The sequence below is a fragment of the Amblyomma mixtum genome, chromosome 9 (assembly GCF_055824585.1).
Source record: "Amblyomma mixtum isolate Tamu chromosome 9, ASM5582458v1, whole genome shotgun sequence".
In the NCBI taxonomy this organism is placed as follows: domain Eukaryota; kingdom Metazoa; phylum Arthropoda; class Arachnida; order Ixodida; family Ixodidae; genus Amblyomma; species Amblyomma mixtum.
The window spans coordinates 64,162,310-64,174,605 of record NC_143020.1 but is presented as its reverse complement, the minus strand read 5'-3'; positions in this window follow the sequence as shown (position 1 = coordinate 64,174,605).

Genomic DNA, 12,296 nt, shown 5'->3' with positions numbered 1-12,296 from the left:
CAGTAATAAGTTATTTAATTACTTGTCCGTTTCTAACTTTCTACTGAATTCTTCCAAATTTGTCATGGCTCGCAATTCTTTCTAATTGTAGAATAGGTTTTGTATATCATTTGCTGCAATGGCTGATCACACAACCTTCTGCATTCTCGGTTTTGAACTTTTCAGTGGAAGCGAAGAAAAAGTTTGCAAGAGTCACAGAGAAGGTGCACTCATATGGAGCTGATTGACTATGCTATGCCCCATCAAGCATTAAGCAAAGGTGAGAAACTGTTTCTGCATAAGTCGTTCACCTCAGTGCTTTGTCAAATATGTGGAGAGATGCAGCTGCTGCAAGCGCAAGATGCCTTTTGAGTGTATTGTGCTTAATGAGCACAACTGTCAGCACGTACTGTGACATTCAACTTGGCCGACAGCAGACCTTAGTCTGGACAGCACCTGTGGAACAGTTATGACAGCGGCTGCATGGTGGTATTGTGAACTAGTAATTCTATAGAATATCCCTCCCTGCTCATGTTTTTCTCTTTTTATGCACAGTATTATTTACAGATACGCTCCTGGGACAACAGAAGGTTCAAAAACAAACTGAACAAGGTGTCCATATGAACCATCTGCAGTGCCGACTCTCAGCTATACCGTGCTTTGGTTGCGGACACAAATTCATTTTACCATGACTTCTCTGCAGTCATAGCACTGCACTGCAAAGAACATCTAAGTTCCATGTTTCGCACTCTTCATGGCATGTTTCTGTCAAAACATGTCTGTGGTATAAGTGATTGCATACAAAAGCTAGTAGAACATTTTTGTTCTTGCAGGTATTCTACATCAGATTTCCTAGCTTTAAGTGCAACTTTTTTTTTACTTTGCAGAACTTGGGCTACACTCAGCAGGGACTCGTGCAGGATGCAGCATTGCCGATTACAGGCCAGAAATATCTCCATTAGTTCCGAGGTCAAGCTTTGGAGAGCAATAAAAAGTCTTACTAGTCACTCTGCACATTTGTTTGTCTGTTTAAGCACTGCCGTTCCTACAAGCTGCTGGCTGGTCAAGCTATGAACGGCAGGAGCACAATCTTCGAGGTGTGCACGCAGCATGCGTGCATATATTGTGTGCTACTGGAATGTTGTTTTATGTTTCCTGAAACATTACATAACGTTGCTTAAACGTTTCAGCAATGATGCAGCAACGTGTTGCTGCATCATGGCCACGTTGTTGAAACGTGGCAGCAACGTTGTTGTCATGTTGCAAGCTAACATTACCTGAATGTGATTTCAAGAGGACATTATCCACGCTGTAGCAACGTTGCAGTGAAACATTGCTGCAATGTTGCTGCAACATTTTGTGCTACCAGGGCAATTTAGCGCAATGCTTTAATTTTATATCAGAATGGCCCTACGCCAAAAATTTGAAATTTGGGAATGAAACTGCAGCGGTTTCCACCGTAATCGGGCCCACTTTCAGCTCCATATCCCACAAACACCGTCTGTTACAACCCCAGACGTGATTGCAAGAAGCTAGCGGCTGGGCTACTTCCAGGATACTGCCACCCTATTATTACACTAGTAACGTAGCCGACTCCTTCACAGCCACGCCCATGCATAGAAATATCACTGCGATTCAACATTTTATAAACGAATTGGGAGAAGATCACACCCTACTTGAAATAGTACCAAGGCAAAAAGGGGACACCAATCTTTTCATCCGCCCAGAAGCAAAGGCACCAGACTCCCACAGTTGTTGATAAACACAATAAAGCTGGCTGCTAGAGCTTAACTAATAATTATATGAAGACTTCAACTCTCAACAGTCAGCCTGGGGATATCCCAGGTGAAAATATGAAGTGGGATTTGAGATGGACCTACTTGTATTCAAGTGGTGCGACTTCAAAGCAAGTGGTTTTACAAATGGTCTCATTAGCTTTCAAGTGGTGCCATTCAAAAGCAAGTGGTTTTCAAAGTGGGACCACCAGACTGAAAGTGGCCACAGCTGGGCATCAAGTGCAACCATGATCCATGTGAACATTTGCATATTAAACAAACAAGGCCAAACTATAAGAGATTCTTAAATAGAGGTCAGCAGCTTAACCTACTGAATTGTATTCTTCATTTGCTCAATCACTGTGGTCAAAATTATATCAAAAACAGCGCTCAATAGGCAAGCGCCACTGGCCCCAGTATGAGAGTCTCACAAGGAGGGTATATAGATATATATATTGAAGGAAAAAAGTCTTCTGGGGATGTGTACACACAAGGCAGTGTTAATAATGTCTGACTATAGTATGTCTTTCTTCTGTGTGATGTATGCTTGTGTATGTGTCTTGATTTCCATGACAGTATATGCAATTCGCAGTTTCAATTCTCCTGTGAAAATGTTGGCACCAAGCTCAACGCCGCCCTGCAGTCCTCAGAAATCAGTTTTCCTTTTGCTCCTTAATAATATGCAAAGGCACAATTGAAACCAATTTCAAAACCCAGTTGGAATCATCAGAAATATCGAATTTCATGGTTCTACTGAAAAATTTCAAATTTTTTTTAATGGTTCCGTTTGCTCAAGTGGTCCCATTTGCTCAAGTGGTCCCACTTTGCCAAGTGGTCCCTGTCCAATGACCCACTTTAAGTGGTCCCACTTGCAAATTTCCACCTGGGATACCAAAGCAACTCCGAAAGGGAACCTGCTGTGGCAAATCATCCAATCACTAGGGCTCACAACGCTAAACAACCCGAGCGACCACACACGCATGGGTAACAGTGTATGTGTAGACACATCTCCTGACTTATCCCTCTCTAAAAACGTCAAGGACGTAAAGTGGGTAACACCGGGAAAAATCTTGGTAGTGATTACTTCCTCCATAGCATCAAGTTCCCCACGAGAGAACTCAAAAACAAAGATAAAGAAATATGAACCACGGATTGGGACATGTTCAGGGAACTTCGCAACAAAATAGCTCCAAAGGAGATATCTCTAACCTTGACTGCATGGGTCATCTGCCTGAATAAGGATGACAGCTCCATTAGAGATGTGGTGCCAGTTGAGAAGCGGATATGCAGACTCAAAACTTTTACACCTGTGGCAGGCACAAAAAGGCCCCCACAAACTCTGTAAGAAGCAAAAACACAAGCGACCCCGCAAAAAGATCGCTGGAATCGAGATGCGAATTGAGGAACATACATTTACTCCAAACACAACAATGGAACCGAATATGTGAAAGCATCAATGGACAGCTCGCAAAAAAGAAGACATATGGCATCTTCTAAGACACCTGCTTGACCCAGAACAAACACGTACCGTGCAACAAAGTCGACTGTACAGACTCATACATAAATATGAGGGTACAACTGAAGACATAATCAAAGAGTTAGCAGAACACTCTCTAAACACAGATGAGGGTACCATACAACCAGACTACCATACAACCAGACTCCAAATGCAGACACAGATCTTAAAGACGCAGACGGACAAAATTTGCGGCAGGACCACACAAAGTAACAAATAAGACTCTCAGGAACTTAGACACAACGTCGATCGCAGCAGTTACAGACCTTATGAACAAATACTGGCATGCAGGCACATATTACAAGAGTGGAAACGTGAAAATCCCTTTTATTCCTAAAGCGGGTGAGAAATTCAGCACTGAGAATCTACGCCCAACTTCATTAACATTATGCCTAGGCAAACTAATGGAGCATGTCATCCTCAACAGGCTCCAAAACTATGAGGAGGACATGAACCTCCAACCTGAAGCAATATTAGGATTCAGGACCAAACTATCTACCCAGGACATACTCTTGCAGCTTAACAAGGACATAATTGAAGCTGACAAGGGAACGGGAACGAAAGAAATGTTGGGTTTAGACTTTATTAAAGCTTTCTACAACATCACCCGCAAAGCCATATCGACAAACTTGTCAGAAATCAACCCCAGAGAAAGGACATACAACTGGAATCCGATCCTTCCTGACTAACAAAACAACAATGATAATGGTGAGAGCAATAGAGTCTGCCCCAATCACACTTGGAAGCAAAGGAACACCACGGCTCCGTCCTGTCCCCTGTCCTTTTTAACCTCTCCCTCATCAAAATTCCCCCAAATTGCCACAAATCCCAGACCTACATCACACGTCCTATGCAGTGCAGATGACATCTCGCTTTGGGTAACCAAAGGATGCGAAGGCTACATAGAAGACACACTCCAAGAAGCAATGGACATCATTGAGGCATATGCATGGCAGTTCGGCCTCACTTGTTCAGAGAAAAAATCTGAACTCCTTGTGATACGACATAAACGAAGGGGTAGGAGAACTACGACTTACCCCCCCCCCCCCCCCCCCGCAAAAAAATATCTATCTCAATGGACGATCCGTCAAATAGGTACAAACCATCAGAATACTGGAGTTGTATTTACAAACAAATGGAAAGAATAATGACACACTCACTAAGCTAAAACGCACGATAGAAGCGACGGCGCGATTAATCCACCCCATAGCTGATCGAAGACAAGGGGTGAGGGAAAGAGATTTATGCCGACTAGTGCAGGGCGTTGCGCTAAGCAGGATACCCTATGTGACATCTTATCTCAAATTTGCAAAAGCAGAAAGGACAAATTGGATAGCATGATACAGCATGCCTACAAAGCTGAATTAAGACTCCAACTAAATGCCTCAACTAAAAGGCTTATGAGGTTATGAATACAGAACACCTACAATGAACTGAAAGAAGCCAATTTAATGGCTCAAACAGCGAGATTAGCCAATTCCAGAACTGGCAGGAGTATTCTTACCAGGCTTGATATCAACTTTCAACCTCCGAATAAAGACACTAAAGTAGACTTGCCCCGTGACTATAGGATGGCCCTACTAATCAACCCACTCCCCAAAAACATGCACCCCAAACACCATGAGAGTAGAAGACAAGCACGAGCCAAAGCCTTACATAATAAAATACAGACAATGCGCTGGAACACTTAATGTAGATGCGGCAGAATACAAACGTAAGAATGTCTTTGCAATCGTGGCTGTGAAGGAGAATGGTGACCACATCGTCTCCGCAACAATCTAAACGAAATCCTCTGAAACGGTAGAAGAGGCGGCTATAGCCCTCGCCCTAGCGCATACCCAAGAGAGCATCATTCTCAGAGATTCAAAATGGCTATTATTAATTTTGCAAAAGGGCAAAATACAAACACCTCCCTTAGAAACCTTAAAGCCATCAAATTCTTACCGAATTATTCGAAACTGATATGGATCCCGGCCCATTCAGGGAATCCGGGGAAGAGGCAGCCCACAATATATCCCGAGGTTTCATCGACTGGGCAGTGGATTAGTCTGGCTCCCTGAATTTCACGAAGGACTCCATGATCACATATCATGATCCCACCATTCATTTTAAACTAAAGAGGAGAACTTTCCCCGCTCCAGACAAAAGCCTGACTAAAGAACAAGAGGTCACATGGCGTCGTCTACAAACGAGATTGATACGCACCCCATCACTCCTCAAGCACATTTATCCGGATGTATACAACCCAAACTGTAAACACTGTGGCCAATGAGCCAACTACGATCACATCTTTTGGGATTGTAAAATAGAGCTACCTCCGGGTGATCACTCCTTTTCTCGAGCGGTGGGAGACCGTGCTGGCTAGCTCTGACCCCAGAACACAAGTTTTGGTGGTGGAGTGGGCTGACAAAGCCGTCGAGGTCTATGTACTCTCGACCACTTAACGCGACCTCTTACCAAGCTCTTTCAGGTGAATAAAAAGTTTTACAATCAATCCGTGGCTTAAATTGTACATGCGATGTTTTACTCGTTGCCTCTGCATACGGCGCGAATAGAAGTCATATGTGGAGATATGTCTCCACTGTATTGAAACTGCACTCCACTCATGCGATGAATGCACAGCACTATAATGTGTAGTATATATATCTCGATGCCGCCACATGGAACGCATGTCACTCATACCCTGAAGTCTTTGCATGGGCAGGGCCTTTGTTAGAAAGACCCGATGATGCACAAAGATTTAAAATACAGCTGCTGTCCGGGCTTGTTTTCAGAATAAAACAGAATAGTGTGTGTGTCTAATATATGTGAAGGCGGCATAAAATGATTTCAATAAATGACTAGTATAGGAAATATTTAGGGGCGCTGGTTGTCAGGCATTCATTCATGCTTTTCCTTAAGCTTATACACAGAATGAGTGCAGTACCGCAAATTTTGTTCCGCTCAATGACCTGATTTGAAACTTTGCAAGCATTGATTTATGAATCATTTATACTGTAATCTGGGCGTTTAAATTCTTCTACAAGGGCTATTGACACTTGTGTTGTCTGCATCATTTTTGCAGAGAGCATGTACAGGTTCAACTGATACTTCATTCCTCCAATAAGCTTCACATTTAATGAGATTCGGTGTGTGTGTGTGTGTGTATATATATATATATATATATATATATATTGCTACGACAAACAGGAAGTGGAAGATGAAGTGCCCTCCCGCGTGAAAAGGGATGAACGAAGGAGAAGAGGTTGATGGTGCTTCCTGTTCGCGTTTGTGCTCACTGCCGCTCCTTGCTAGGAACTACTCAGTCTAAACCCCTACCACTTGTAAATAAATGTAAATAGTATTTCCCCTCAACATCCTTGGTGGAGGCGCGGTGTAAATAATATTTACGTTTATATATATATATATATATATATATATATATATATATTATAGGAAATTATTTCTACTTTTATTTGGTTATGATGCCTAAGAAATCATATGACCCAAGTCCAACATTGAAGTTGTAATCCTTGCTCTCTTCCTCGGCTTGATCAAAGTGCCACACAGCTCAGTGAAAATGAAATGGTTCTTATTTTACCTCAGGACTTACTTGAAGCATCTTCAAACCTATTTTTTTCTCTCTCTGTGTATGTGTGTGTGCGCGCACGTGTGTGTGTGTGTGTGTGTGGCGCTGGTCCAAGTTCGAACCCCAGACCAGGACGAATTTTCTTTTAACTACGAAGTTTCTGAGAAAGCTGTATAGCTTTTCTTTGTAGCCGTATGGCTGTGTTCGGGTGGATGTCAGTGAGACATAGCCTTGCGATGTGACGTCGGTTAGGTAAATTTGTGAGCTGAGCATTGCATTTTGTTTGGTGACACTTTTATGATACTAATGAGCAGAGAAGACGAACCTAGTGGCAAGGCTTTGAATTGATTCTAGTGCACTAGATTATTTTTATTAGGGTCTCAAAATAGCTCATGCATACTCTAGTTTGGGCCAGACAAATGTCACACAGGCTAACGATTTCAACAATGGTGGTTGAAAGCATATAGAGTATAGAGCTTATACAGAACCATTTGTAGGAAATATTCACTCTTGATTTCTTTTTGCCGAGCTAATGCAGCATGTTGATCTATTTTCTCATTGCCACTGATTCTGACGTCGCTAGAAACCAAGAAAAATTTTGTCATGTCCATGTGTTATGGCCCTTGTTATGTGGTGTATGATGCCTCCAATTAGTAGTCTCACTGCATGCGCATAGTGGAGTGAGGTGAGTATGCCCAGAGAATCAGTGGCAATGATGCTGCTCTTAATGTTATCGTTTACTATTTTTTCTGCAGCAACAGACAGCGCATAACACTCTCCACCAAAGATGGGTGCATTCTGAGATAGCCGCACTGTTCTTTCCCAATTGTTTTGTACCACGGCACTTCCAAAGCAGCATGCGGATTCTGAACCATTGGCATAAAATGCTGTGTGTTCCTCACATTTTGGTTTCCTAAATATTCTTGTAATATATGTACATTCGCTGTTTATTTTTTCTAAAAATGCGTTATAGTGTGGTAATGTCAAGTACATAGAAGACAGCATTATGGCCTGTGTTGTTTAAAAAGAAATTCAGAATATTGGCACTAATCTAATTTTCTGCGAGTGATGAAAATTTGGTGCCCCTGCGAGTAGTTTAACCCAGAAAGGCTGTCCGAGCAGCCAAAGCAATGGACTGCGCCCCACTGCCAGCTGCAGAAGCAAGTGATTGCTTGGCGCGGTAGGTGGATAAGTTGTGCAGTTTTTCAAAGATGCCATTTAGTTTTCTTGCTAAAGTTAAAGCCAAACAGCCATCACTCCCCCAACTAAAACACGACGAAAATCCTAACGGGAACCTTCAAAAGAGACCCGCAACTCGCCCAGCCACCAAGTGAGAATTTTGGTTGCTTCTTCATCTGACAGGTGAAGCATGCTGTCGGATCAGAAGCTTTGCTCACATCTGTGAAAACAGTATCGAGATCAAAAAGAGTTTCTCCTTCATTACAGAAACTGCATTCGAGCAGCAGTGTTTAATTATATCTCAAAGAAAAAAAACCACAATTTGCTACCTCGCTTGTTTGCTCATGATTAGGTAAGCAGCTTGCATACAGAAATTTTTCAATCCAGCATACAGAAGTCTCTGTAGATGCCAACATCAGCTGCATATGTGATAAATAGGAGTTTGTTACAATGTACCAGTTATTTTGGCCCTGATGCATTGCAGCAATGCATCAAAGAAACATTCCAAGTATACATTATTCATGATATTGATCATCGTTCTATAAAAAAAACTCAGCATTGCTGGGCAGTTTTTGTTGTCTTTTAAATTTACAACAGGATATGTTTGGAAGACCGCACGATACTGTGCAGGAACACAATTACCAGCAGTAAACACACAAAAAACTGCCAATGGTCTATAAACTTAAGCATTCATCTTTGACTTAGGTTGCGAGATAGCTAAATCTAGCAGACTGCTACGCACTATTGCAGACTGCTACGCAAAAGAGGGATGAGTGAAACACTGTACCTAAGGAAAGGCACGTTAACTGGCACGTGGAACTTGAGGGAAAGAGTAGAGGGAAGAAAAGAAAGTGCGGTGGTATTGATGAAAGAGATGGAGAAGACGATGACGACGAAACTGAATACAAGGCGGAAGAAGGAGAAAATGAAGTGAACGATTAAAAGCAGGGGTGGTGACGTGGACAGGAGGAGGAACTTCATAGGTGCGGACGTTAGCACAAGGCTGTCAGCTGTTGCAAGAGGTGTTCGATCGTGAGCCTACTGACCAGGAATGGTCCTCACCGGCTGATGCCGCGGTCCCATGGATCACGACGCTGATCCGTTCTTTGGAACACAAGCGCTGTTCCAATGCCTCAGGAACGATGACTCAGCCTGCGTCTGTTGTTTCCTCCCAGACCTCGGCACCGGTACGAGGACGCTCCAGCGCCAACATCCAGCTAAGGTGACGCAGCCGCACCGACTCCCTTCACCTGATCCTCTTCAACACTACTCTCTAGAAACAGCGGCATCTCTTGAAACAAGGTACAACCTGGGTTTTTGTCTGTGCTCCGTCTCCGAGATAGCACGCTAACCACCCGCATTTGGTAGCAAGCCTGTATGAGTGTGATTTTGTGGTTTACGCATGACAATCATTAGTGTCGTAAGACTGCGGAGTTTTCTGTAGCATTATCTTGGTGTAGGTGTAGTGTGCTTTTTGTTTGTTGTTCAGTAAAGTATAAAGTGAGGTGTCTTGAGTTTCCCTTTTGAAGCCTTTTCTCTGCTTTTTGTAGGTTTCATGCACACAGAGCACTTGCCATTCACCATCGCAGGCACCGGGTACGACAGCGTACCCGGTGGCGCTGACAATCGACCCCGCACCACCCACATGCGAGGTGGATGCTCAAACGACTGGGCCACCACTGCGGTTAGTCATGAAAATGAGTGACAAACTTAAATTCATGAACTGACACATAAGTGGCCACTAATTAATAGCATGACGGGTAGTAAATTCTTCATAACTCGTATCTCAAGAGACCAGAAGAATTGCCTGAGTTATCTGCATATCGATGCATGAAATCCCACCCCATCCTCAAAACATAAACAAACACTGCCAATAATGCGCTGACAGGTTAAGAGGAAGCTACATTGCCAAACAACAAACAGCATGTGACGAGCAGCTTCAGCGTGCCGGAGGAAAAAAGTGGACTTAAATGAGAGAAACACAAGTTTGCATTGGAATGGTGACACTAGTCATATATGTATATAAAAAAAGATATGACCATTGACAAGACAGTTGACATCGCCAGGGGCGAGCAGGTAAGCTCAGAAACTGAATATACATGTCTACGCGATTTCTTGGTCCAACAGCAAAGACCCTTCTATCGTCGGCACTACTACTGCTATAGGCACATCAGAGGTGCATGGACTACAACGCACCATGCTATAGGTGGGATTTTTGCACGATCGCTTGCACTGCTGGCAACACCACGTCTCACCCTCCCCCGTCCGTTTTAAACCCCACGCAAAAGTTAGCAAGAGGGCTCTCTCGCATATTAATTCACGAAGAGATTGCGGAGCTCATGCTAGAAGAGCTGTGAAGGCGACAAGACGACTGCGGTGGGTGTGGGCGTTAGGCATGCATCACATTATGGATAAAACAAAAACTGCAGGCTTTCGCGCTGTGATTGTTCGAAAGGGGTGGTAGGGCATCTTATTCTCAACACATTTGATATGTCTGAAGGTACACCGACAGTACTGCGCAGGAGGTCCAAGCCTCCCAGCATCAAATTGTGACCGAACCTGATGATAAATAACACACAGACAATGCTTTTGTACAGTTTAACTAACAGTTATTGTTTGACTTATTTTTGATTCATTGTATCTGCTCAGATATTGTGCTTTTTTCACACCCATAATATAACAAAAAACGACTATCTTTTCTGTGTCTGTCAGCATTGCCATGATCAACCAACACAAAGCCTTCCAGTGCATGCCACCAGTTCCATGATTCACTGCAACAATACAGCTCTGAACTGCACAGAAGTGCACTAGACGGAGCAATGCCAACTTCTGCCCGTGCAGCCGAACAACTAACTGTGACACAGGACTGCACCTCGTCACACTGCTGTCACGTTAACATACAACAATGCACATCCGCTCCAAAACTGTGCCTGCTCTCATGCCTCATCTGGTTGTCGACTTCAGACCAATGGTAAAACATGTCCCACAACATGGTGTTGCACACCAGGTAACGAAACTAAGGTGCCAGCATTGTGCACTATTACACCGCAGTACATTTCACATCCAACTACCACGGTGGTTCGAGGCTGGCAGCGAGATCCCTCTCCTGTGGTTCTGCTGTGTAAAGGATGCGGTGGTATGCGTGTGAGCACTCACTCAGCATCACCTATCGTGACGAAGCATCTCAAAGTTGCGGTGTGTAGGCTGAAAAATAGCCACTGGTTCATTGTGCAGAGTCAGAAGTGATTCTTCATGTGTCCACGCAATTTTAAAACAACAAATGGGATCCCTGTGAGAACCATGACCTTAATGACGCTCCTCACGAGCCCTTTCTGATGTCATGAAATCGTGAGCCAGCACAACTCAAAAGCACCTGATTTGCTTTTTATGCCATCAAGGAGAGGGCAGTGTGTGTACAGAGTTGGCTTTGTAGCTAGTTTAGCTTAGCTTATGAGGCTAATGTCCCCAAAAGACTCGGGCTATGAGGGACGGCGTATTAAAGGGCTCTGGAAATTTTGACCACTTGGCTTTTCATAACATGTACTGACATTGCACAGTACAGGGGCGTCTAGAATTTCGCCTGCATTGAAAATTGACTACAGCAGCCGGGATAAATAGTAGTGCAACCTTTCACTCCACAGAATGTATTCAACATTTTGTAAAGGAAACTTCAATAAGATGCTAATGGGCACTAAGAAATTTCACACAATGGACCCAAATACGAACTATAAAATACACTATAAGATTAAAATGTTTTTCATAGGCACTAATCACAGTATTTTTGTTTCAGCAGCCATGACCCTTGCAGCGTGTTATCATGAACACCTCATGTAAATCGATAAGGCTTTTTCAATTAACACCAACACAACATAGAAGGTAGCAGAATGTGAAATGGTCACAAACAGTTGCTATTCTGACAGACAAAATATATTAAAAATCGCTTGGAAACAATGCTCCATAAATATTATGCCATTTCTATTCAGTGGAGACAGTGCTCTGAGAAATGATGATGCAGGTGTTAGTGAACTCTTTTATTGACTTTCGTTCTAAGAAACAAGGAACTCTTAAAGCCTGCAAAATAACACAAAGACATCATTTTGATGTTGGACCCCTATTTGTCACTATTCAATCCCGCCACTAACACTGCTGGAATAAAGACAAAGATTTACACAAGAAAAAGTTTTCCTTTATTGCCAGACAAACTTTACAGGTTCAGTGATATTAATAAGTGAATTTATAATTAGGGTCACAAAAATTATCTCACTAAGACTGCACTAAT